This window comes from Pangasianodon hypophthalmus, chromosome 19 (genome assembly GCF_027358585.1).
Source record: "Pangasianodon hypophthalmus isolate fPanHyp1 chromosome 19, fPanHyp1.pri, whole genome shotgun sequence".
NCBI lineage: Eukaryota > Metazoa > Chordata > Actinopteri > Siluriformes > Pangasiidae > Pangasianodon > Pangasianodon hypophthalmus.
In genome coordinates, this window is record NC_069728.1 from 1,242,669 (window position 1) to 1,266,684 (window position 24,016).

Genomic DNA, 24,016 nt, shown 5'->3' on the forward strand with positions numbered 1-24,016 from the left:
GGTTGCAGGTTTTTGTTCCAACCAAACAGGATCACACATGATCAATTGTTTGATAACTGAGACCAACTGATTAAACGAGCAGAATGTGTGCTCCTGCTTGTTTGGAAAGAAAAGCTGCAGCCACACCAGCCATTTGCAGATTAGACACCCCTGTTATAGAATTAGGGGTTGATATATATTTCTTGGAATGATTAGTGGTAAATATCACATTTTTGGCATCTAAAAGCAATAAAATAAGAGCCTACCTTCAGCCTCCAGTGAAAATGGAGCTATAAGGAGAGCAGAGCAGAGTTGAGCTGAGCTGGAGTTTGCACCAATTAGCACGCTCCTAAAATTAGCATATACAATTGGCCATCCAATAAGAGCAAGCAGCGATAAATTGGAAGCAAAGTTCAAAAATGTGATACTTACACCTAATCCCCTTGCCTACTTCCATGTGCAGTAAAAACTGTAGAAGCCACCAGGATTTTGATTAAAAACTGCGAACTACCCAACATACATCGTGTGCAGCATTGGGTGTGCAGCATGGAGTGATATCTTTAAATCATAATTCTAAAATAGTTTATAACATCTAATGCACTGTTCACAAAATGAACAACTTAGACCAGCATATTACCATTGACCTCTGAATTACTTAATAATCTGAGACACAGGACTAAATGTTCCCATCATTTATGTATGTCAGTGAAGTACAGTGACATGCAAGATAATCCTCACCCACCAATTATCAGGAACTATGATCACAATTTCTGCAGTGCTTACAGCTAAATATTTTTAAATTGAATAATTAAAATGTAGCAAATGCCAGAACAATAATACTCTTTTCAAAACATTAATACAAAATAAAGAATTTATTTTTGCTTTTGTTTCTCCAATACAAAACCATTATATATATATATATATATATATATATATATATATATATATATATATATATATATATATTTTTAATTACAAATTTAACTTTTTTTAACAGGAAAATGAGCATTTACCACTTCCTTTGAAACGAAGGTTTTCTGATTCTGAGTCTGTCCCGAATTAGTTTAAAAAAAATCCAAATTTTTAAATAAAACAAGAATCACAGACCATTATTGATAAATTTTTCTGTTTTTCTTTAATTTCTTATTGAGCATCAATAATGTTCAGAGTTTATGAGAAACATATGAATGAATTTATTTTAGGCCCTAATTTTTTGTCCCCTTTTTCTTGCAAGTATTTTCAGTGGTCTATTCATCCTGGACACAGCAACTGGGCTTAATCCACCTGCTCTTCCAGAGTCTGTGAGGTGACACCAATGACTTTTCTTTGACAGGTGACTCATCACTGGAAATTTTTTGGGCACATTTGTGGAGGGTTGAATTCTTCCAAAAGTGTTTTCTTACACTTTTGGGGTATGGATGGTTGGGTGACTTGATCTGTGTGTTGTTCAGTCTGATAGGAAATAATCTCATTCTTATCTTTTGGCAAGTCTATGTTTACATCAGTCTGCTCTGTGCTGCATCCCACATCCATTTCATTAATTCCATCAGTCTCGTTTGTAAATTTGATCTTGCCCTTTCCTTCGCTTGGCATGTCTGTATCAGCGTGTTGCTGTTCTTCATCTTTGCCTCCATTGGCTGTGTCTGTCTTGTGCCCTGTCTCATTATTTCCTTCGCTTGGCATGTCTGCAGCAGCTTGTTGCTGTTCTTCATCTTTGTCTCAATTGGATATGCTCCTGGCTCTCCTGTGACTCCGTGGAGGATTAGTGGAATGGAAAATTAATAATACAGAAACGAATCTGTACTACGTCCTGTGTCATCCTTTCGAACACTTGAGACATCTTTGTTGCTTTGTTCATCCTTGTCTTTGTCTTGTGTCTGGTCTTCTTCATTACTGTCCAGTATCACAACTATTTCTTTGTTGCTGTTTTCATCTGTCTTGCATGGCTTGCCAGCAACCTTTCTCCTTATTCTGTCCTCATCTTTATCGTCCTCTGTTTCTTCTGTGTCATCATCATCACTATTATCACTGTCTTCAATACTGGTGTTTTTGTTTCTTCTGAGATATTTTTTGTCACCTTTGTAATTTCTCGTGCATGTACTGGAGACACATCTCTTCTTACTTCTGTGCACGTCCTCATCTTAGTCACTTCCTTCCCTAGGATTGCTGGTCTGCTTTTGGACAGCTGTTGCTGTGGCCCAGCAGGACTTGAAGGCATCTGTAAGGTTTTGGTTGGCTTCATAAAACCCCTCACCAACCTGCAACGCAAAATCAGCGCAATACAGAAAGGTAACAAATTAGTAGTTGAAATTAAACTGATAATATATAATTTAAAAATTAAATGTAACATAAGTCTTACATAGGTGTTGATGCTTGTCCGTATGTAATACGATCACCAGCTGGAGTGCCCACGAACTCCACTAGAGGGCACTCCACCCCAGACTCTTGCTATTGTTCTCTGGACTCCATTTCCCATGTGTTCCTTGCCCCACCTGTGATCTTGTCATGTGCTACCCTTGTTTCTGTGTTATGTTCTGATTGGTTCCTTGGGTTCATGTGTCTTGTTCCCATTGGTTGGTTTTGTCATGTGTTCTCCTTGTTTTGTATAAAAGTTGCTCACACATGCTCCTAGGTTGCTGATTATTGTTTGTCTGTGTGTTTAGCCATTCTATGTTTCCTATGTTTCCCTGTGTTTTTGACTCTCGGCCTGTTTTCCTCATTTTTGATTGTTTGTTGCCTGCCCTGATCATTGCCTGTGTTTTGGATTACTCTTTTGCCTCTGCCTCAGATTATACTGTTTGCTGGTGCTCAACCCTGCCTGTTTTGACCACGTTTGTAAATAAAGCCTTGCACTTGGATCCCCAATGCTGTTGTCACAACTCTCCACATTATAGAATAATCAGCCACACCTGGATCCAGTGGCTTTTTCAGCATTCCAGGCCAATCATGGACCCAGTCGACCAACTACTGCACCTTTAGCAAAAGGACCTATCCAATGAGGAATACGTTCATCTATTCTGTGAGTTGCCATATCAAGTACGATTTATGATGAGATTTTGTTTAAGAACTTGTTCTGTTTTGGACTCAAGGAGCCAACAAAGTCATTGTCATCTGGAGGGGAGTTCAACTGTAGTTTAAGAGACTTTATGGACTATGCACTGTTGTCATGTGGCCCTCCTTTTACTGTGGGAGAGGCAGAGGACTTTGAAACCCCAAAGAATTTTTTAGGGAGGGGCCAACAGTGGCAAGCTCTGGCAGCAGCAGAGCTTGACTCATCAAGCCACCAGCAGGTCCTGTAATTATGGTCGCCACTCCTGTGTTCTCTGCAGCTTCCTGTTCTGTGATGCCTCATCCCAAGATGGCCGCCAGTCCAGAGCCTCGTCCCAAGATGGCCGCCAGTCCAGAGCCTCCAGCTGTTATGGATGTCAAGCCTCAGGCTTCAGCCATCACGGATGCCACTCCAGTATTCCCTAGCATCGTGGATGTTGCGTTTGAAGACTTTCCAAGGCTTTCCAGGGGCATTTGAGGCTGGTGTCCAGTCTGACAGACCCACCGTTGATGTCGGTGCATGCAGCAGGCTCTCCAAGAGCTTCAACACTGGTCTTCACAGAGACACTTCCTCTATCCTCAGTGCTCCCTGTAATGGCGGTCGCCATCCTGTGTGTTTGGACTACACACTGCTCTGTTCTCGCTCCAGTCCTCGAATCCGCTCCAGAGACCGCTCCAGTCCTCGAATCCGCTCCAGAGACCGCTCCAGTCCTCGAATCCGCTCCAGAGACCGCTCCAGTCCTCGAATCCGCTCCAGAGACCGCTCCAACTCCCGAGTCTGCGGCATCTGCTACTGAACCCTCTGCCTGCCCTGTCACGGCCAAGGAGGCCGTCTTTGCCTGCCCTGTCACATTGCTTGTCTGGCCTTTTCCGGGAAGGTCTGTATGTGTACTGCATCCAGAATGTTTTCTGAAACGCAATTAAATCATCATGAAAATCATTGTACATTACAGATGACATACCATGATATATAAAAACTAAAGTGAGGAAAGGTAAAAGCAATTACTTGATTTTTTTGGCCTTAACAGCTTGTTTGTGTACAACAAGCCTTCTTGTTTTTTTTAAGCCTGTTTAGGCTGAAAATTGCCCCTTTCAATCTCCTTTTGGAGGCTCTCACAGCAGCCAGTCATGCTTCAAGGAGAAATTTCAGGAAAGACCTCACATTGCTCATATATATTCTTTGCATTGTTACAGCAAAGTTACTTAGAGTGCACCCAGCTGTAAGGTAAGTGATATAAGCTTGCTGGGGTCAGATAAGAAAGGAAAATCCAACACAGTTGGCCTAGTTAATCGGTGACAATCCAGGGCCAAGGCCAGGGAGCAGACAAGCAGGCTAAACTGACCGTCTGCTAGCTGCACTGAGTCGTCACTTAGGTTCCATCGAATTGAGACTGTGTCTGTTCCCCAAGATAAACAAATTTATAGATACTCAGAGTTTGTCTTAGTAACCTAATTAACATAAAATTAAATCAAACCGAATGTGTAGCCAGCACCGTTGATCTGAAGCTAGGACTATTGAATATTAGATCTCTTACGTCTAAAGCTCTTGCTGTTAATGAAACCATTACTGATCAGGAGTTTGATGTACTGTGTTTAACAGAAATGTGGATTAAACCAAATGAGTTTGTAGCATTAAATGAAGCTACTCCTCCCGGGTACAGTTACATACATCAGCCCCGTCTAACTGGCAAAGGAGGAGGCGTCGCAGTCATCTATAATGATAATCTAGGTGTGACACAAAAACCTAGTCATAAATTCAATGCATTCAAAGTTCTTTATACTAACATAACATACATAGCCACTAAAAATAAGTCTACCCAGGTGATTCCAGTAATTATTATTTACAGACCCACAGGGCCATATTCGGAATTCCTATGTGAATTTGCGGATTCCATTTCTATCCTGGTTGTTTCCTTAGACAAATCATTAATTGTGGAGACTTTAATATTCATTCTGATAATCCAGAAGACCCTCCTAAGAACAGCAGTTGTGTCTATTCTAGATTCGGTAGGGGTTAATCAGAATGTAATAGGACCCACTCATAGTGGTGGTCACACGCTTGATTTAATACTAACATTCGGATTAAATATAGAAAATATAGTCTCATTTCCACAGTCTGAAACTCTCATATCATTACCTCATCTCATTTAAATTGTGTCTTGATCATAATATATGCACCTTGCCAAGTCACCGTTTCAAACGTATGTTCACGTCAACAACTGCACAGAGTTTTATCAGTAATCCCCCAGATTTATCAACCATGATTGGATCACCATCTGATCCCGAAGAACTTGACCAGGCAACTGAATGCTTAGAATCAACATTCTGCAACTCGCTAGATAAGGTAGCTCCACTTAAAAGAAAAATAATTAGGGAGAAAAAGCTAGCACCCTGGTATAGCGATCACACACGAACTTTAAAACAGACCACTCGAAAACTAGAACATAAATGGCCTCAAACTAAATCAGTAGTTTTCAAATAGCATGGAAGGAGAACCTTTTGAGCTATAGGAAAGCTCTTAGTGCTGCTAGATCAATGTATCTTTCCACACTAATTGAAGATAACAGAAATAATCCTAGATTCTTATTTAATACTGTAGCAAAATTAACTAGGAATAAGACCACAATAGAAACATGCACACAATCATTATATAGCAGCGATGACTTCATGAATTTTTTCAATGGTTTTTTCAAAATTGAAAATATCAGGCAAAAAATTCAAACTATTAATTTAAAACCAGACAGTTTTATAACTAACCCTGTAAATGATAATATAATATCAGATCAACAATTACAATGTTTTACTCCCCTTGAAGAGACCAAACTAATTTAACTAATTTCACCATCAAAATCATCAACCTGTATACTAGATCCTTTACCTACTTGTTTCTTCAAACAGATAATTCCTGAAACAATCAAACCTCTTTTAAATATAATCAATTCTTCCCTTAACATTGGCTATGTACCTAAATCTTTTAAACTAGTAGTTATAAAGCCCTTGATTAAAAAAACCTGACCTTGACCCCTGTCTAATTATAGACCAATATCAAACCTCCCCTTTATCTCCCAGGTCCTAGAAAAGGAAAAGCTATGCTCATACTTACATTTCATGAATGTTACTCCTATGTATCAGTCAGGATTTAGGCCTCATCATAGCACAGAGACAGCGCTGGTTAAAGTGGTAAATGACTTACTACTGGCCTCTGATCAGGGTTGTGTCTCCTTGCTTGTGCTGCTTGACCTTAGTGCAGCTTTTGATACCACTGATCATGCTATTCTCCTCGATAGATTAGAAAACACAGTAGGCATTAAGGGAATGGCCCTTTCCTGACTCAGGTCTTATTTACCTGATCATAATCAGTTTGTAGATTTAAATGGTGACTTCTCATACTAAGGTAAAGTTTGGTGTTCCACAAGGCTCTGTTTTAGACCCACTGCTCTTTTCTTTATATATGCTACCTCTGGGCAAAATTATTCGTAACCATGGTATCAGCTTCCAATGTTACGCTGATGACACACAGTTGTATGTTTCAGCAAAGCCAGATGACAGACACCAGCTTAATAAAGTTGAGGAATGTGTAAAAGACATTAGAAACTGGATGTTTATTAACTTTCTCTTACTTAATTCTGACAAGACAGAAGTACTTGTACTAGGACCACATGCAGTTTGAAGTAGGCTTTCTGATTACATAATAACTCTGGATGGCCTTTCTGTTTCACCATGTGCAGCAGTAAAAGACCTTGGTGTGATCATCAACTCTAGTCTTTCTTTTGAAGCTCATGTAGATAATATCACTAGGATCACTTTCTTTCATCTCAGAAATATTGCTAAAATAAGAAATATATTGTCACTACACAATGCAGAAAAATTAGTTCATGCTTTTGTTACCTCTAGGTTGGATTATTGTAATGCCTTACTGTCTGGATGTTCCAGTAGATGCATAAACAAGCTCCAGTTAGTCCAGAATGCAGCAGTGAGAGTCCTTACTATAATCAGAAGACATGACCACATCACCACTATCTTATCCACACTGCATTGGCTCCCAATCAAATTTTGTATTGATTATAAAATACTACTATTGATCTATAAAGCACTAAATGATCTCGCGCCACAGTACCCGTGCAAACTTTTGGTCTTTTATGATCTGCCACACCTACTTAGATCAAAAGGTGCAGGCTATTTGTTGGTACCTCGAATAATGCGGGCTACAGCTGGGGCTAAAGCTTTCGCTTACAAAGCCCCACAGTTATGGAGCAGCCTTCCACTTAGTGTTCGGGGCTCAGACACAGTCTCAATGTTTAAGTCTAGGCTAAAAACATATTTGTTTAGTCAAGCCTTTTGTGAATAGTTTTCTTAGGTACAGGGGCAGGTCTGGAGGGTTTCACAGGCATTGAGTGTTGTGGTGAACTGGGATGTTTGGATGCTGTCGCCCCCCCCAATCTCACACGTTCACTCAGGTTTGTTGACGGTGGAGTGGCTGGCTGCCTTATGTCCCAGGGTGCCCTCATCTCTGTGTTAGCTTCTGGCTCTCCCTTTTAGTTATGCTGTCATAGCTAGTCTTGCCGGAGTCCCTGCTTGCACTCTGCATGCAAAGTACATCGTGCTTAAACATTAGAGGACAAAAGCTGACCTAACAATCTCTTCCTTTCTCTCCATCTCTCTCTCTCCCTAACTCTCTGTCGAGCTACACATGCTACTTCTGAGATGCCAGAGATGCCAGTGATTCTGACCCCTTCTGCTCCTCCTCACTGCCTGACCTATCCTGATGCCCTACTTCTGGTTGGAGTTCTCATCGGTTGATTTCGCTCGCTGCTGCTGGGGGTGGCCCCATATGGACTGCCTGAAGAACTGAATTGGATTGCTGGGGATGGTGCCACCTGGGGGCTGAGGAGATGGCATGGGGGTCACATATGGGGAGCTGGACTGTAATGGCTTGGGACTGCGATTGCTGTAGTGGCTTTGGGGCTGCAGTTGCCAGGAGCAGATTTGTACTCAGGACTCCATCAGTGGACCGTGGATAGATTTTAACCAGCTGGACTTCTTGCAAAAACTGTGATGAATTTATTGGTTGCACAATTGCACTATTAGTGCGTATAGTACACAATAATAGAAGGGATTTATTTATAATCGCACTGTCTGTTGCACCCAGATGAGGATGGGTTCCCTTTTGAGCCTGGTTCCTCTCAAGGTTTCTTCCTCATATCATCTCGGAGTTTTTCCTTGCCACCGTCGCCACTGGCTTGCTGATTAGGGATAAATAAATTCACAGTGATAAATTGAAATATTTACAATATATTTTTGTGAATCCATTTATTTCTGTAAAGCTGCTTTGTGACAATGTCCGTTTTTAAAAGCGCTGTACAAATAAAATTTAATTTTATACATATATCACAAGTATCATACGGCACTCTGCTCTTTTTCTTCTGTGGAACCTATAAAAGATAACAGGGTGGGGGTGGGCCTAGCCCCTAGCCCCTAGCCAAACCTAACCTAAACGATCTCTATCACTTATAGAGATAGCCATCACTCACTCACTCATTCAGTGTTTAAGCCATCCTAAAGCTGTCTGTGGGGTTGGAGTTGCTTCCCTAACTTCTTTCTAGCCACTCTTATGGTTGTGGTCTTTGTGAAAGAAGAGAAAATAAAACAACTTCTTTCTTTCAACATTTTGAGAAGGTGCACCATTCGTGGAGGTACTGTAATACCAGGTTGATGTGTGGAGTAGATGGAGCAAGCCCCTCTCTCAGCTCTAAAAATCCATTTAATATAGAGTCCTCGAATAGAGAATGTATCAGACATACAATACACAAGAACAGATACGACAACTGATCGCAGCCAAAAGGCTGAGAAGCAACAACCAGCATTTTCTTCTTCTTGGTGTTTAATAGCAGATGCCATACAACTTTTAGCTACATTACTGCCACCTACTGACAAGGAGTGTGGGGCAGGATCATAGTCTACCCAAACAGCATTTTCCTCTGGCCTGAACAACACCCCACGGTAAAGCGGTGACTCCAGAGTGGTAGGCAGACTCCACCCCCAACAGATACTGGGCAATCTCTTTTGTCACCTTGATAGCTATTGGAAACAGGCAGAGCAGTAGCTATAGGTGTAGGATTTGATTAGATTTAGCAATGGGCTCTAGATTGTATTAAAACCTGTTATTCTCCCACCTTTCTCACTAAGCACAGCTGGAACATTTACAAATTATATCTCTTCTTTTTTTTTTTTTTTAAAGTATCACTCTGTTCTTTTTCTTCTGTGGGACCTATAAAAGATATCAGGGTGGGGGTGGGGGTGGGGGTGGGGTTGCTCAAGTCACCTTACACTGAGCCAGATTACTAGTTCCCAATCACTTATAGAGATAGCCATCATACACCCATCCACTCAGTCAGTCAGCCAGTCCGTCAGTCACTCAGTTAGTTAGTGTTTATGCAATGGGCTATAGTTTGTATTAAAACCTGTTATTCTCCCTCCTTTCTCACTAAGCACAGCTGAAACATTTACAAATTACATCTGTTCCCTTTTTTTAAGTACCATATGGCACTGTGCTCTTTTTTCTTCTGTGGGAGCTATAAAAGATATCAGGGTAGGGATGGGGTTGCTCAAGTCACCTTACACTGAGCCAGATTACTAGTTCCCAATCACTTATAGAGATAGCCATCACCCACCCACTCACTCACTCACTCACTCAGTGTTTAAGCCATCCTAAAGTTGTCTGTGGGGTTGAAGTTGCTTCCCTTACTTCTTTCTAGCCACTCTTATGGTTGTGGTCTTTGTGAAAGAAGAGAAAATAAAACAACTTCTTTCTTTCAACATTGTGAGAAGGTGCACCATTCATGGAGGTACTGTAATACCAGGTTGATGTGTGGAGTGGATGGAGCAAGCCCCTCTCTCAGCTCTAAAAACCAATTTAATATAGAGTCCTCAAGTAGAGAATGTATCAGACATTCAATATACACAAGAACAGATACGACAACTGATCGTAGCCAAAAGGCTGAGAAGCAACAACCAGCATTTTCTTCTTCTTGGTGTTTAATGGCAGATGCCATACAACTTTTAGCTACATTACTGCCACCTACGGACAAGCAGTGTGGGGCAGGATCATAGTCTACCCAACCAGCATTTTCCTCTGGCCTGAAGAACACCCCACGGTAAAGCGGTGACTCCAGAGTGGTAGGCAGACTCCACCCCCAACAGATACTGGGCAATCTCTTTTGTCACCTTGATAGCTATTGGAAACAGGCAGAGCAGAAGCTATAGGTGTAGGATTTGATTAGATTTAGCAATGGGCTCTAGATTGTATTAAAACCTGTTATTCTCCCACCTTTCTCACTAAGCACAGCTGGAACATTTACAAATTATATCTCTTCTTTTTTTTTTTTTTTTTAAAGTATCATATGGCACTCTGTTCTTTTTCTTCTGTGGGACCTATAAAAGATATCAGGGTGGGGGTGGGGGTGGGGGTGGGGTTGGGGTTGCGCCTAAGCATAACCCTAGCCCTAACCTACCTAACCTATCAGGTTGAGTGTGAGGGTGGGAGTGTGGTTGCTCAAGTCACCTTACACTGAGCCAGATTACTAGTTCCCAATCACTTATAGAGATAGCCATCATCCACCCATCCACCCATCCACTCACTTAGTCAGTCAGCCAGTCAGCCAGTCACTCAGTTAGTTAGTGTTTGTGCAATGGGCTATAGTTTGTATTAAAACCTGTTATTCTCCCTCCTTTCTCACTAAGCACAGCTGAAACATTTACAAATTACATCTGTTCCCTTTTTTTTAAGTACCATATGGCACTGTGCTCTTTTTTCTTCTGTGGGAGCTATAAAAGATATCAGGGTGGGGATGGGGTTGCTCAAGTCACCTTACACTGAGCCAGATTACTAGTTCCCAATCACTTATAGAGATAGCCATCACCCACTCACTCACTCACTCAGTGTTTAAGCCATCCTAAAGCTGTCTGTGGGGTTGGAGTTGCTTCCCTTACTTCTTTCTAGCCACTCTTATGGTTGTGGTCTTTGTGAAAAAAGAGAAAATAAAACAACTTCTTTCTTTCAACATTTTGAGAAGGTGCACCATTCGTGGAGGTACTGTAATACCAGGTTGATGTGTGGAGTGGATGGAGCAAGCCCCTCTCTCAGCTCTAAAAATCCATTTAATATAGAGTCCTCAAATAGAGAATGTATCAGACATACAATACACAAGAACAGATACGACAACTGATCGTAGCCAAAAGGCTGAGAAGCAACAACCAGCATTTTCTTCTTCTTGGTGTTTGATGGCAGATGCCATACAACTTTTAGCTACATTACTGCCACCTACTGACAAGCAGTGTGGGGCAGGATCATAGTCTACCCAACCAGCATTTTCCTCTGGCATGAAGAACACCCCACGGTAAAGCGGTGACTCCAGAGTGGTAGGCAGACTCCACCCCCAACAGATACTGGGCAATCTCTTTTGTCACCTTGATAGCTATTGGAAACAGGCAGAGCAGAAGCTATAGGTGTAGGATTTGATTAGATTTAGCAATGGGCTCTAGATTGTATTAAAACCTGTTATTCTCCCACCTTTCTCACTAAGCACAGCTGGAACATTTACAAATTATATCTCTTCTTTTTTTTTTAAGTACCATATGGCACTGTGCTCTTTTTTCTTCTGTGGGAGCTATAAAAGATATCAGGGTGGGGATGGGGTTGCTCAAGTCACCTTACACTGAGCCAGATTACTAGTTCCCAATCACTTATAGAGATAGCCATCATCCACCCATCCACTCACTTAGTCAGTCAGCCAGTCAGCCAGTCACTCAGTTAGTTAGTGTTTGTGCAATGGGCTATAGTTTGTATTAAAACCTGTTGTTCTCCCTCCTTTCTCACTAAGCACAGCTGAAACATTTACAAATTACATCTGTTCCCTTTTTTTTTTAAGTACCATATGGCACTGTGCTCTTTTTTCTTCTGTGGGAGCTATAAAAGATATCAGGGTGGGGATGGGGTTGCTCAAGTCACCTTACACTGAGCCAGATTACTAGTTCCCAATCACTTATAGAGATAGCCATCACCCACTCACTCACTCACTCAGTGTTTAAGCCATCCTAAAGCTGTCTGTGGGGTTGGAGTTGCTTCCCTTACTTCTTTCTAGCCACTCTTATGGTTGTGGTTTTTGTGAAAAAAGAGAAAATAAAACAACTTCTTTCTTTCAACATTTTGAGAAGGTGCACCATTCGTGGAGGTACTGTAATACCAGGTTGATGTGTGGAGTGGATGGAGCAAGCCCCTCTCTCAGCTCTAAAAATCCATTTAATATAGAGTCCTCGAATAGAGAATGTATCAGACATACAATACACAAGAACAGATACGACAACTGATCGTAGCCAAAAGGCTGAGAAGCAACAACCAGCATTTTCTTCTTCTTGGTGTTTGATGGCAGATGCCATACAACTTTTAGCTACATTACTGCCACCTACTGACAAGCAGTGTGGGGCAGGATCATAGTCTACCCAACCAGCATTTTCCTCTGGCATGAAGAACACCCCACGGTAAAGCGGTGACTCCAGAGTGGTAGGCAGACTCCACCCCCAACAGATACTGGGCAATCTCTTTTGTCACCTTGATAGCTATTGGAAACAGGCAGAGCAGAAGCTATAGGTGTAGGATTTGATTAGATTTAGCAATGGGCTCTAGATTGTATTAAAACCTGTTATTCTCCCACCTTTCTCACTAAGCACAGCTGGAACATTTACAAATTATATCTCTTCTTTTTTTTTTAAGTACCATATGGCACTGTGCTCTTTTTTCTTCTGTGGGAGCTATAAAAGATATCAGGGTGGGGATGGGGTTGCTCAAGTCACCTTACACTGAGCCAGATTACTAGTTCCCAATCACTTATAGAGATAGCCATCATCCACCCATCCACTCACTTAGTCAGTCAGCCAGTCAGCCAGTCACTCAGTTAGTTAGTGTTTGTGCAATGGGCTATAGTTTGTATTAAAACCTGTTGTTCTCCCTCCTTTCTCACTAAGCACAGCTGAAACATTTACAAATTACATCTGTTCCCTTTTTTTTTTAAGTACCATATGGCACTGTGCTCTTTTTTCTTCTGTGGGAGCTATAAAAGATATCAGGGTGGGGATGGGGTTGCTCAAGTCACCTTACACTGAGCCAGATTACTAGTTCCCAATCACTTATAGAGATAGCCATCACCCACTCACTCACTCACTCAGTGTTTAAGCCATCCTAAAGCTGTCTGTGGGGTTGGAGTTGCTTCCCTTACTTCTTTCTAGCCACTCTTATGGTTGTGGTTTTTGTGAAAAAAGAGAAAATAAAACAACTTCTTTCTTTCAACATTTTGAGAAGGTGCACCATTCGTGGAGGTACTGTAATACCAGGTTGATGTGTGGAGTGGATGGAGCAAGCCCCTCTCTCAGCTCTAAAAATCCATTTAATATAGAGTCCTCGAATAGAGAATGTATCAGACATACAATACACAAGAACAGATACGACAACTGATCGTAGCCAAAAGGCTGAGAAGCAACAACCAGCATTTTCTTCTTCTTGGTGTTTAATGGCAGATGCCATACAACTTTTAGCTACATTACTGCCACCTACTGACAAGCAGCGTGGGGCAGGATCATAGTCTACCCAACCAGCATTTTCCTCTGGCCTGAAGAACACCCCACGGTAAAGCGGTGACTCCAGAGTGGTAGGCAGACTCCACCCCCAACAGATACTGGGCAATCTCTTTTGTCACCTTGATAGCTATTGGAAACAGGCAGAGCAGAAGCTATAGGTGTAGGATTTGATTAGATTTAGCAATGGGCTCTAGATTGTATTAAAACCTGTTATTCTCCCACCTTTCTCACTAAGCACAGCTGGAACATTTGCAAATTATATCTCTTCTTTTTTTTTTTTTTTTTTTTAAAGTATCATATGGCACTCTGTTCTTTTTCTTCTGTGGGACCTATAAAAGATATCAGGGTGGGGGTGGGGGTGGGGTTGCCCCTAACCATAACCCTAGCCCTAACCTACCTAACCTATCAGGTTGAGTGTGAGGGTGGGAGTGTGGTTGCTCAAGTCACCTTACACTGAGCCAGATTACTAGTTCCCAATCACTTATAGAGATAGCCATCATACACCCATCCACTCACTTAGTCAGTCAGCCAGTCAGCCAGTCACTCAGTTAGTTAGTGTTTGTGCAATGGGCTATAGTTTGTATTAAAACCTGTTATTCTCCCTCCTTTCTCACTAAGCACAGCTGAAACATTTACAAATTACATCTGTTCCCTTTTTTTTAAGTACCATATGGCACTGTGCTCTTTTTTCTTCTGTGGGAGCTATAAAAGATATCAGGGTGGGGATGGGGTTGCTCAAGTCACCTTACACTGAGCCAGATTACTAGTTCCCAATCACTTATAGAGATAGCCATCACCCACTCACTCACTCACTCAGTGTTTAAGCCATCCTAAAGCTGTCTGTGGGGTTGGAGTTGCTTCCCTTACTTCTTTCTAGCCACTCTTATGGTTGTGGTCTTTGTGAAAAAAGAGAAAATAAAACAACTTCTTTCTTTCAACATTTTGAGAAGGTGCACCATTCGTGGAGGTACTGTAATACCAGGTTGATGTGTGGAGTGGATGGAGCAAGCCCCTCTCTCAGCTCTAAAAATCCATTTAATATAGAGTCCTCGAATAGAGAATGTATCAGACATACAATACACAAGAACAGATACGACAACTGATCGTAGCCAAAAGGCTGAGAAGCAACAACCAGCATTTTCTTCTTCTTGGTGTTTAACGGCAGATGCCATACAACTTTTAGCTACATTACTGCCACCTACTGACAAGCAGTGTGGGGCAGGATCATAGTCTACCCAACCAGCATTTTCCTCTGGCCTGAAGAACACCCCACGGTAAAGCGGTGACTCCAGAGTGGTAGGCAGACTCCACCCCCAACAGATACTGGGCAATCTCTTTTGTCACCTTGATAGCTATTGGAAACAGGCAGAGCAGAAGCTATAGGTGTAGGATTTGATTAGATTTAGCAATGGGCTCTAGATTGTATTAAAACCTGTTATTCTCCCACCTTTCTCACTAAGCACAGCTGGAACATTTACAAATTATATCTCTTCTTTTTTTTTTTTTTTTTTTTTTTTTAAAGTATCATATGTCACTCTGTTCTTTTTCTTCTGTGGGACCTATAAAAGATATCAGGGTGGGGGTGGGGGTGGGGTTGCCCCTAACCATAACCCTAGCCCTAACCTACCTAACCTATCAGGTTGAGTGTGAGGGTGGGAGTGTGGTTGCTCAAGTCACCTTACACTGAGCCAGATTACTAGTTCCCAATCACTTATAGAGATAGCCATCATCCACCCATCCACTCACTTAGTCAGTCAGCCAGTCAGCCAGTCACTCAGTTAGTTAGTGTTTGTGCAATGGGCTATAGTTTGTATTAAAACCTGTTATTCTCCCTCCTTTCTCACTAAGCACAGCTGAAACATTTACAAATTACATCTGTTCCCTTTTTTTTAAGTACCATATGGCACTGTGCTCTTTTTTCTTCTGTGGGAGCTATAAAAGATATCAGGGTGGGGATGGGGTTGCTCAAGTCACCTTACACTGAGCCAGATTACTAGTTCCCAATCACTTATAGAGATAGCCATCACCCACTCACTCACTCACTCAGTGTTTAAGCCATCCTAAAGCTGCCTGTGGGGTTGGAGTTGCTTCCCTTACTTCTTTCTAGCCACTCTTATGGTTGTGGTCTTTGTGAAAAAAGAGAAAATAAAACAACTTCTTTCTTTCAACATTTTGAGAAGGTGCACCATTCGTGGAGGTACTGTAATACCAGGTTGATGTGTGGAGTGGATGGAGCAAGCCCCTCTCTCAGCTCTAAAAATCCATTTAATATAGAGTCCTCGAATAGAGAATGTATCAGACATACAATACACAAGAACAGATACGACAACTGATCGTAGTCAAAAGGCTGAGAAGCAACAACCAGCATTTTCTTCTTCTTGGTGTTTAATGGCAGATGCCATACAACTTTTAGCTACATTACTGCCACCTACTGACAAGCAGTGTGGGGCAGGATCATAGTCTACCCAACCAGCATTTTCCTCTGGCCTGAAGAACACCCCACGGTAAAGCGGTGACTCCAGAGTGGTAGGCAGACTCCACCCCCAACAGATACTGGGCAATCTCTTTTGTCACCTTGATAGCTATTGGAAACAGGCAGAGCAGAAGCTATAGGTGTAGGATTTGATTAGATTTAGCAATGGGCTCTAGATTGTATTAAAACCTGTTATTCTCCCACCTTTCTCACTAAGAACAGCTGGAACATTTACAAATTATATCTCTTCTTTTTTTTTTTTTTTTTTTTTTTTAAAGTATCATATGTCACTCTGTTCTTTTTCTTCTGTGGGACCTATAAAAGATATCAGGGTGGGGGTGGGGGTGGGGGTGGGGTTGCTCAAGTCACCTTACACTGAGCCAGATTACTAGTTCCCAATCACTTATAGAGATAGCCATCATCCACCCATCCACTCACTTAGTCAGTCAGCCAGTCACTCAGTTAGTTAGTGTTTATGCAATGGGCTATAGTTTGTATTAAAACCTGTTATTCTCCCTCCTTTCTCACTAAGCACAGCTGAAACATTTACAAATTACATCTGTTCCCTTTTTTTAAGTACCATATGGCACTGTGCTCTTTTTTCTTCTGTGGGAGCTATAAAAGATATCAGGGTGGGGATGGGGTTGCTCAAGTCACCTTACACTGAGCCAGATTACTAGTTCCCAATCACTTATAGAGATCGCCATCACTCACTCACTCACTTACTCAGTGTTTAAGCCATCCTAAAGCTGTCTGTGGGGTTGGAGTTGCTTCCCTTACTTCTTTCTAGCCACTCTTATGGTTGTGGTCTTTGTGAAAAAAGAGAAAATAAAACAACTTCTTTCTTTCAACATTTTGAGAAGGTGCACCATTCGTGGAGGTACTGTAATACCAGGTTGATGTGTGGAGTGGATGGAGCAAGCCCCTCTCTCAGCTCTAAAAATCCATTTAATATAGAGTCCTCGAGTAGAGAATGTATCAGACATTCAATAAACACAAGAACAGATAGGACAACTGATCGTAGCCAAAAGGCTGAGAAGCAACAACCAGCATTTTCTTCTTCTTGGTGTTTAATGGCAGATGCCATACAACTTTTAGCTACATTACTGCCACCTACTGACAAGCAGTGTGGGGCAGGATCATAGTCTTCCCAACCAGCATTTTCCTCTGGCCTGAAGAACACTCCACGGTAAAGCGGTGACTCCAGAGTGGTAGGCAGACTCCACCCCCAACAGATACTGGGCAATCTCTTTTGTCACCTTGATAGCTATTGGAAACAGGCAGAGCAGTAGCTATAGGTGTAGGATTTGATTAGATTTAGCAATGGGCTCTAGATTGTATTAAAACCTGTTATTCTCCCACCTTTCTCACTAAGCACAGCTGGAACATTTACAAATTATATCTCTTCTTTTTTTTTTTTTTTTTTAAAGTATCATATGGCACTCTGTTCTTTTTCTTCTGTGGGACCTATAAAAGATATCAGGGTGGGGGTGGGGGTGGGGGTGGGGGTGGGGGTGGGGTTGCTCAAGTCACCTTACACTGAGACAGATTACTAGTTCCCAATCACTTATAGAGATAGCCATCATCCACCCATCCACTCACTTAGTCAGTCAGCCAGTCACTCAGTTAGTTAGTGTTTATGCAATGGGCTATAGTTTGTATTAAAACCTGTTATTCTCCCTCCTTTCTCACTAAGCACAGCTGAAACATTTACAAATTACATCTGTTCCCTTTTTTTAAGTACCATATGGCACTGTGCTCTTTTTTCTTCTGTGGGAGCTATAAAAGATATCAGGGTGGGGATGGGGTTGCTCAAGTCACCTTACACTGAGCCAGATTACTAGTTCCCAATCACTTATAGAGATAGCCATCACTCACTCACTCACTCACTCAGTGTTTAAGCCATCCTAAAGCTGTCTGTGGGGTTGGAGTTGCTTCCCTTACTTCTTTCTAGCCACTCTTATGGTTGTGGTCTTTGTGAAAGAAGAGAAAATAAAACAACTTCTTTCTTTCAACATTTTGAGAAGGTGCACCATTCGTGGAGGTACTGTAATACCAGGTTGATGTGTGCAGTGGATGGAGCAAGACCCTCTCTCAGCTCTAAAAATCCATTTAATATAGAGTCCTCGAGTAGAGAATGTATCAGACATTCAATAAACACAAGAACAGATAGGACAACTGATCGTAGCCAAAAGGCTGAGAAGCAACAACCAGCATTTTCTTCTTCTTGGTGTTTAATGGCAGATGCCATACAACTTTTAGCTTCATTACTGCCACTTACTGACAAGCAGTGTGGGGCAGGATCATAGTCTTCCCAACCAGCATGTTCCTCTGGCCTGAAGAACACCCCACGGTAAAGCGGTGACTCCAGAGTGGTAGGCAGACTCCACCCCCAACAGATACTGGGCAATCTCTTTTGTCACCTTGATAGCTATTGGAAACAGGCAGAGCAGTCGCTATAGGTGTAGGATTTGATTAGATTTAGCAATGGGCTCTAGATTGTATTAAAACCTGTTATTCTCCCACCTTTCTCACTAAGCACAGCTGGAACATTTACAAATTATATCTCTTCTTTTTTTTTTTTTTTTTTAAAGTATCATATGGCACTCTGTTCTTTTTCTTCTGTGGGACCTATAAAAGATATCAGGGTGGGGGTGGGGTTGCTCAAGTCACCTTACACTGAGCCAGATTACTAGTTCCCAATCACTTATAGAGATAGCCATCATCCACCCATCCACTCACTTAGTCAGTCAGCCAGTCAGTCAGTCACTCAGTTAGTTAGTGTTTATGCAATGGGCTATAGTTTGTATTAAAACCTGTTATTCTCCCTCCTTTCTCACTAAGCACAGCTGCAACATTTACAAATTACATCTGTTCCCTTTTTTTAAGTACCATATGGCACTGTGCTCTTTTTTCTTCTGTGGGAGCTATAAAAGATATCAGGGTGGGGATGGGGTTGCTCAAGTCACCTTACACTGAGCCAGATTACTAGTTCCCAATCACTTATAGAGATAGCCATCACTCTCTCACTCACTCAGTGTTTAAGCCATCCTAAAGCTGTCTGTGGGGTTGGAGTTGCTTCCCTTACTTCTTTCTAGCCACTCTTATGGTTGTGGTCTTTGTGAAAGAAGAGAAAATAAAACAACTTCTTTCTTTCAACATTTTGAGAAGGTGCACCATTCGTGGAGGTACTGTAATACCAGGTTGATGTGTGGAGTGGATGGAGTAAGCCCCTCTCTCAGCTCTAAAAAGCCATTTAATATAGAGTCCTCGAGTAGAGAATGTATCAGACATACAATAAACACAAGAACAGATAGGACAACTGATCGTAGCCAAAAGGCTGAGAAGCAACAACCAGCATTTTCTTCTTCTTGGTGTTTAATGGCAGATGCCATACAACTTTTAGCTACATTACTGCCACCTACTGACAAGCAGTGTGGGGCAGGATCATAGTCTTCCCAACCAGCATTTTCCTCTGGCCTGAAGAACACTCCACGGTAAAGCGGTGACTCCAGAGTGGTAGGCAGACTCCACCCCCAACAGATACTGGGCAATCTCTTTTGTCACCTTGATAGCTATTGGAAACAGGCAGAGCAGTAGCTATAGGTGTAGGATTTGATTAGATTTAGCAATGGGCTCTAGATTGTATTAAAACCTGTTATTCTCCCACCTTTCTCACTAAGCACAGCTGGAACATTTACAAATTATATCTCTTCTTTTTTTTTTTTTTTTTTAAAGTATCATATGGCACTCTGTTCTTTTTCTTCTGTGGGACCTATAAAAGATATCAGGGTGGGGGTGGGGGTGGGGTTGCTCAAGTCACCTTACACTGAGCCAGATTACTAGTTCCCAATCACTTATAGAGATAGCCATCATCCACCCATCCACTCACTTAGTCAGTCAGCCAGTCACTCAGTCACTCAGTTAGTTAGTGTTTATGCAATGGGCTATAGTTTGTATTAAAACCTGTTATTCTTCCTCCTTTCTCACTAAGCACAGCTGCAACATTTACAAATTACATCTGTTCCCTTTTTTTAAGTACCATATGGCACTGTGCTCTTTTTTCTTCTGTGGGACCTATAAAAGATATCAGGGTGGGGGTGGGGGTGGGGGTGGGGCTGGGGGTGGGGTTGCTCAAGTCACCTTACACTGAGCCAGATTACTAGTTCCCAATCACTTATAGAGATAGCCATCATACACCCATCCACTCACTTAGTCAGTCAGCCAGTCAGTCAGTCACTCAGTTAGTTAGTGTTTATGCAATGGGCTATAGTTTGTATTAAAACCTGTTATTCTCCCTCCTTTCTCACTAAGCACAGCTGAAACATTTACAAATTACATCTGTTCCCTTTTTTTAAGTACCATATGGCACTGTGCTCTTTTTTCTTCTGTGGGATCTATAAAAGATATCAGGGTGGGGATGGGGTTGCTCAAGTCACCTTACACTGAGCCAGATTACTAGTTCCCAATCACTTATAGAGATAGCCATCACTCACTCACTCACTCAGTGTTTAAGCCATCCTAAAGCTGTCTGTGGGGTTGGAGTTGCTTCCCTTACTTCTTTCTAGCCACTCTTATGGTTGTGGTCTTTGTGAAAGAAGAGAAAATAAAACAACTTCTTTCTTTCAACATTTTGAGAAGGTGCACCATCCGTGGAGGTACTGTAATACCAGGTTGATGTGTGGAGTGGATGGAGCCAGCCCCTCTCTCAGCTCTAAAAATCCATTTAATATAGAGTCCTCGAGTAGAGAATGTATCAGACATTCAATAAACACAAGAACAGATAGGACAACTGATCGTAGCCAAAAGGCCGAGAAGCAACAACCAGCATTTTCTTCTTCTTGGTGTTTAATGGCAGATGCCATACAACTTTTAGCTACATTACTGCCACCTACTGACAAGCAGTGTGGGGCAGGATCATAGTCTACCCAACCAGCATGTTCCTCTGGCCTGAAGAACACCCCACGGTAAAGCGGTGACTCCAGAGTGGTAGGCAGACTCCACCCCCAACAGATACTGGGCAATGTCTTTTGTCACCTTGATAGCTATTGGAAACAGGCAGAGCAGTAGCTATAGGTGTAGGATTTGATTAGATTTAGCAATGGGCTCTAGATTGTATTAAAACCTGTTATTCTCCCACCTTTCTCACTAAGCACAGCTGGAACATTTACAAATTATATCTCTTCTTTTTTTTTTTTTTTTTTAAAGTATCATATGGCACTCTGTTCTTTTTCTTCTGTGGGACCTATAAAAGATATCAGGGTGGGGGTGGGGTTGCTCAAGTCACCTTACACTGAGCCAGATTACTAGTTCCCAATCACTTATAGAGATAGCCATCATCCACCCATCCACTCACTTAGTCAGTCAGCCAGTCAGTCAGTCACTCAGTTATGCAATGGGCTATAGTTTGTATTAAAACCTGTTATTCTCCCTCCTTTCTCACTAAGCACAGCTGCAACATTTACAAATTACATCTGTTCCCTTTTTTTAAGTACCATATGGCACTGTGCTCTTTTTTCTTCTGTGGGACCTATAAAAGATATCAGGGTGGGGGTGGGGGTGGGGCTGGGGGTGGGGTTGCTCAAGTCACCTTACACTGAGCCAGATTACTAGTTCCCAATCACTTATAGAGATAGCCATCATACACCCATCCACTCACTTAGTCAGTCAGCCAGTCAGTCAGTCACTCAGTTAGTTAGTGTTTATGCAATGGGCTATAGTTTGTATTAAAACCTGTTATTCTCCCTCCTTTCTCACTAAGCACAGCTGAAACATTTACAAATTACATCTGTTCCCTTTTTTTAAGTACCATATGGCACTGTGCTCTTTTTTCTTCTGTGGGAGCTATAAAAGATATCAGGGTGGGGATGGGGTTGCTCAAGTCACCTTACACTGAGCCAGATTACTAGTTCCCAATCACTTATAGAGATAGCCATCACTCTCTCACTCACTCAGTGTTTAAGCCATCCTAAAGCTGTCTGTGGGGTTGGAGTTGCTTCCCTTACTTCTTTCTAGCCACTCTTATGGTTGTGGTCTTTGTGAAAGAAGAGAAAATAAAACAACTTCTTTCTTTCAACATTTTGAGAAGGTGCACCATTCGTGGAGGTACTATAATACCAGGTTGATGTGTGGAGTGGATGGAGTAAGCCCCTCTCTCAGCTCTAAAAAGCCATTTAATATAGAGTCCTCGAGTAGAGAATGTATCAGACATACAATAAACACAAGAACAGATAGGACAACTGATCGTAGCCAAAAGGCTGAGAAGCAACAACCAGCATTTTCTTCTTCTTGGTGTTTAATGGCAGATGCCATACAACTTTTAGCTACATTACTGCCACCTACTGACAAGCAGTGTGGGGCAGGATCATAGTCTTCCCAACCAGCATTTTCCTCTGGCCTGAAGAACACTCCACGGTAAAGCGGTGACTCCAGAGTGGTAGGCAGACTCCACCCCCAACAGATACTGGGCAATCTCTTTTGTCACCTTGATAGCTATTGGAAACAGGCAGAGCAGTAGCTATAGGTGTAGGATTTGATTAGATTTAGCAATGGGCTCTAGATTGTATTAAAACCTGTTATTCTCCCACCTTTCTCACTAAGCACAGCTGGAACATTTACAAATTATATCTCTTCTTTTTTTTTTTTTTTTTTAAAGTATCATATGGCACTCTGTTCTTTTTCTTCTGTGGGACCTATAAAAGATATCAGGGTGGGGGTGGGGTTGCTCAAGTCACCTTACACTGAGCCAGATTACTAGTTCCCAATCACTTATAGAGATAGCCATCATCCACCCATCCACTCACTTAGTCAGTCAGCCAGTCACTCAGTCACTCAGTTAGTTAGTGTTTATGCAATGGGCTATAGTTTGTATTAAAACCTGTTATTCTTCCTCCTTTCTCACTAAGCACAGCTGCAACATTTACAAATTACATCTGTTCCCTTTTTTTAAGTACCATATGGCACTGTGCTCTTTTTTCTTCTGTGGGACCTATAAAAGATATCAGGGTGGGGGTGGGGGTGGGGGTGGGGCTGGGGGTGGGGTTGCTCTAGTCACCTTACACTGAGCCAGATTACTAGTTCCCAATCACTTATAGAGATAGCCATCATACACCCATCCACTCACTTAGTCAGTCAGCCAGTCAGTCAGTCACTCAGTTAGTTAGTGTTTATGCAATGGGCTATAGTTTGTATTAAAACCTGTTATTCTCCCTCCTTTCTCACTAAGCACAGCTGAAACATTTACAAATTACATCTGTTCCCTTTTTTTAAGTACCATATGGCACTGTGCTCTTTTTTCTTCTGTGGGATCTATAAAAGATATCAGGGTGGGGATGGGGTTGCTCAAGTCACCTTACACTGAGCCAGATTACTAGTTCCCAATCACTTATAGAGATAGCCATCACTCACTCACTCACTCAGTGTTTAAGCCATCCTAAAGCTGTCTGTGGGGTTGGAGTTGCTTCCCTTACTTCTTTCTAGCCACTCTTATGGTTGTGGTCTTTGTGAAAGAAGAGAAAATAAAACAACTTCTTTCTTTCAACATTTTGAGAAGGTGCACCATCCGTGGAGGTACTGTAATACCAGGTTGATGTGTGGAGTGGATGGAGCCAGCCCCTCTCTCAGCTCTAAAAATCCATTTAATATAGAGTCCTCGAGTAGAGAATGTATCAGACATTCAATAAACACAAGAACAGATAGGACAACTGATCGTAGCCAAAAGGCCGAGAAGCAACAACCAGCATTTTCTTCTTCTTGGTGTTTAATGGCAGATGCCATACAACTTTTAGCTACATTACTGCCACCTACTGACAAGCAGTGTGGGGCAGGATCATAGTCTACCCAACCAGCATGTTCCTCTGGCCTGAAGAACACCCCACAGTAAAGCGG

At 41.9% G+C, this 24,016-nt stretch overlaps 13 non-coding genes across 13 annotated transcripts; all 13 read right to left on the reverse strand.

Moving 5' to 3' along the window:
• Positions 1-8,698: 8,698 nt before the first annotated feature.
• Positions 8,699-8,882, reverse strand: LOC128321859 (U2 spliceosomal RNA). Its single transcript, XR_008305378.1, has one exon. It is a non-coding gene; the product is annotated as a U2 spliceosomal RNA (small nuclear RNA).
• Positions 8,883-9,850: 968 nt separating this feature from the next.
• On the reverse strand, positions 9,851-10,036 carry LOC128321858 (U2 spliceosomal RNA). The gene has a single exon (XR_008305377.1). It is a non-coding gene; the product is annotated as a U2 spliceosomal RNA (small nuclear RNA).
• Positions 10,037-11,094: 1,058 nt separating this feature from the next.
• LOC128321853 (U2 spliceosomal RNA) lies at positions 11,095-11,278 on the reverse strand. Its single transcript, XR_008305372.1, has one exon. It is a non-coding gene; the product is annotated as a U2 spliceosomal RNA (small nuclear RNA).
• A 957-nt stretch (positions 11,279-12,235) lies between these two features.
• LOC128321855 (U2 spliceosomal RNA) lies at positions 12,236-12,419 on the reverse strand. Its single transcript, XR_008305374.1, has one exon. It is a non-coding gene; the product is annotated as a U2 spliceosomal RNA (small nuclear RNA).
• A 957-nt stretch (positions 12,420-13,376) lies between these two features.
• LOC128321856 (U2 spliceosomal RNA) lies at positions 13,377-13,560 on the reverse strand. The gene has a single exon (XR_008305375.1). It is a non-coding gene; the product is annotated as a U2 spliceosomal RNA (small nuclear RNA).
• A 1,041-nt stretch (positions 13,561-14,601) lies between these two features.
• Positions 14,602-14,785, reverse strand: LOC128321857 (U2 spliceosomal RNA). The gene has a single exon (XR_008305376.1). It is a non-coding gene; the product is annotated as a U2 spliceosomal RNA (small nuclear RNA).
• Positions 14,786-15,831: 1,046 nt separating this feature from the next.
• On the reverse strand, positions 15,832-16,015 carry LOC128321862 (U2 spliceosomal RNA). The gene has a single exon (XR_008305381.1). It is a non-coding gene; the product is annotated as a U2 spliceosomal RNA (small nuclear RNA).
• A 972-nt stretch (positions 16,016-16,987) lies between these two features.
• LOC128321860 (U2 spliceosomal RNA) lies at positions 16,988-17,173 on the reverse strand. The gene has a single exon (XR_008305379.1). It is a non-coding gene; the product is annotated as a U2 spliceosomal RNA (small nuclear RNA).
• Positions 17,174-18,151: 978 nt separating this feature from the next.
• LOC128321805 (U2 spliceosomal RNA) lies at positions 18,152-18,337 on the reverse strand. The gene has a single exon (XR_008305324.1). It is a non-coding gene; the product is annotated as a U2 spliceosomal RNA (small nuclear RNA).
• Positions 18,338-19,295: 958 nt separating this feature from the next.
• On the reverse strand, positions 19,296-19,481 carry LOC128321809 (U2 spliceosomal RNA). Its single transcript, XR_008305328.1, has one exon. It is a non-coding gene; the product is annotated as a U2 spliceosomal RNA (small nuclear RNA).
• Positions 19,482-20,765: 1,284 nt separating this feature from the next.
• On the reverse strand, positions 20,766-20,951 carry LOC128321863 (U2 spliceosomal RNA). Its single transcript, XR_008305382.1, has one exon. It is a non-coding gene; the product is annotated as a U2 spliceosomal RNA (small nuclear RNA).
• Positions 20,952-22,212: 1,261 nt separating this feature from the next.
• On the reverse strand, positions 22,213-22,398 carry LOC128321826 (U2 spliceosomal RNA). Its single transcript, XR_008305346.1, has one exon. It is a non-coding gene; the product is annotated as a U2 spliceosomal RNA (small nuclear RNA).
• Positions 22,399-23,676: 1,278 nt separating this feature from the next.
• LOC128321864 (U2 spliceosomal RNA) lies at positions 23,677-23,862 on the reverse strand. Its single transcript, XR_008305383.1, has one exon. It is a non-coding gene; the product is annotated as a U2 spliceosomal RNA (small nuclear RNA).
• Positions 23,863-24,016: the final 154 nt, after the last annotated feature.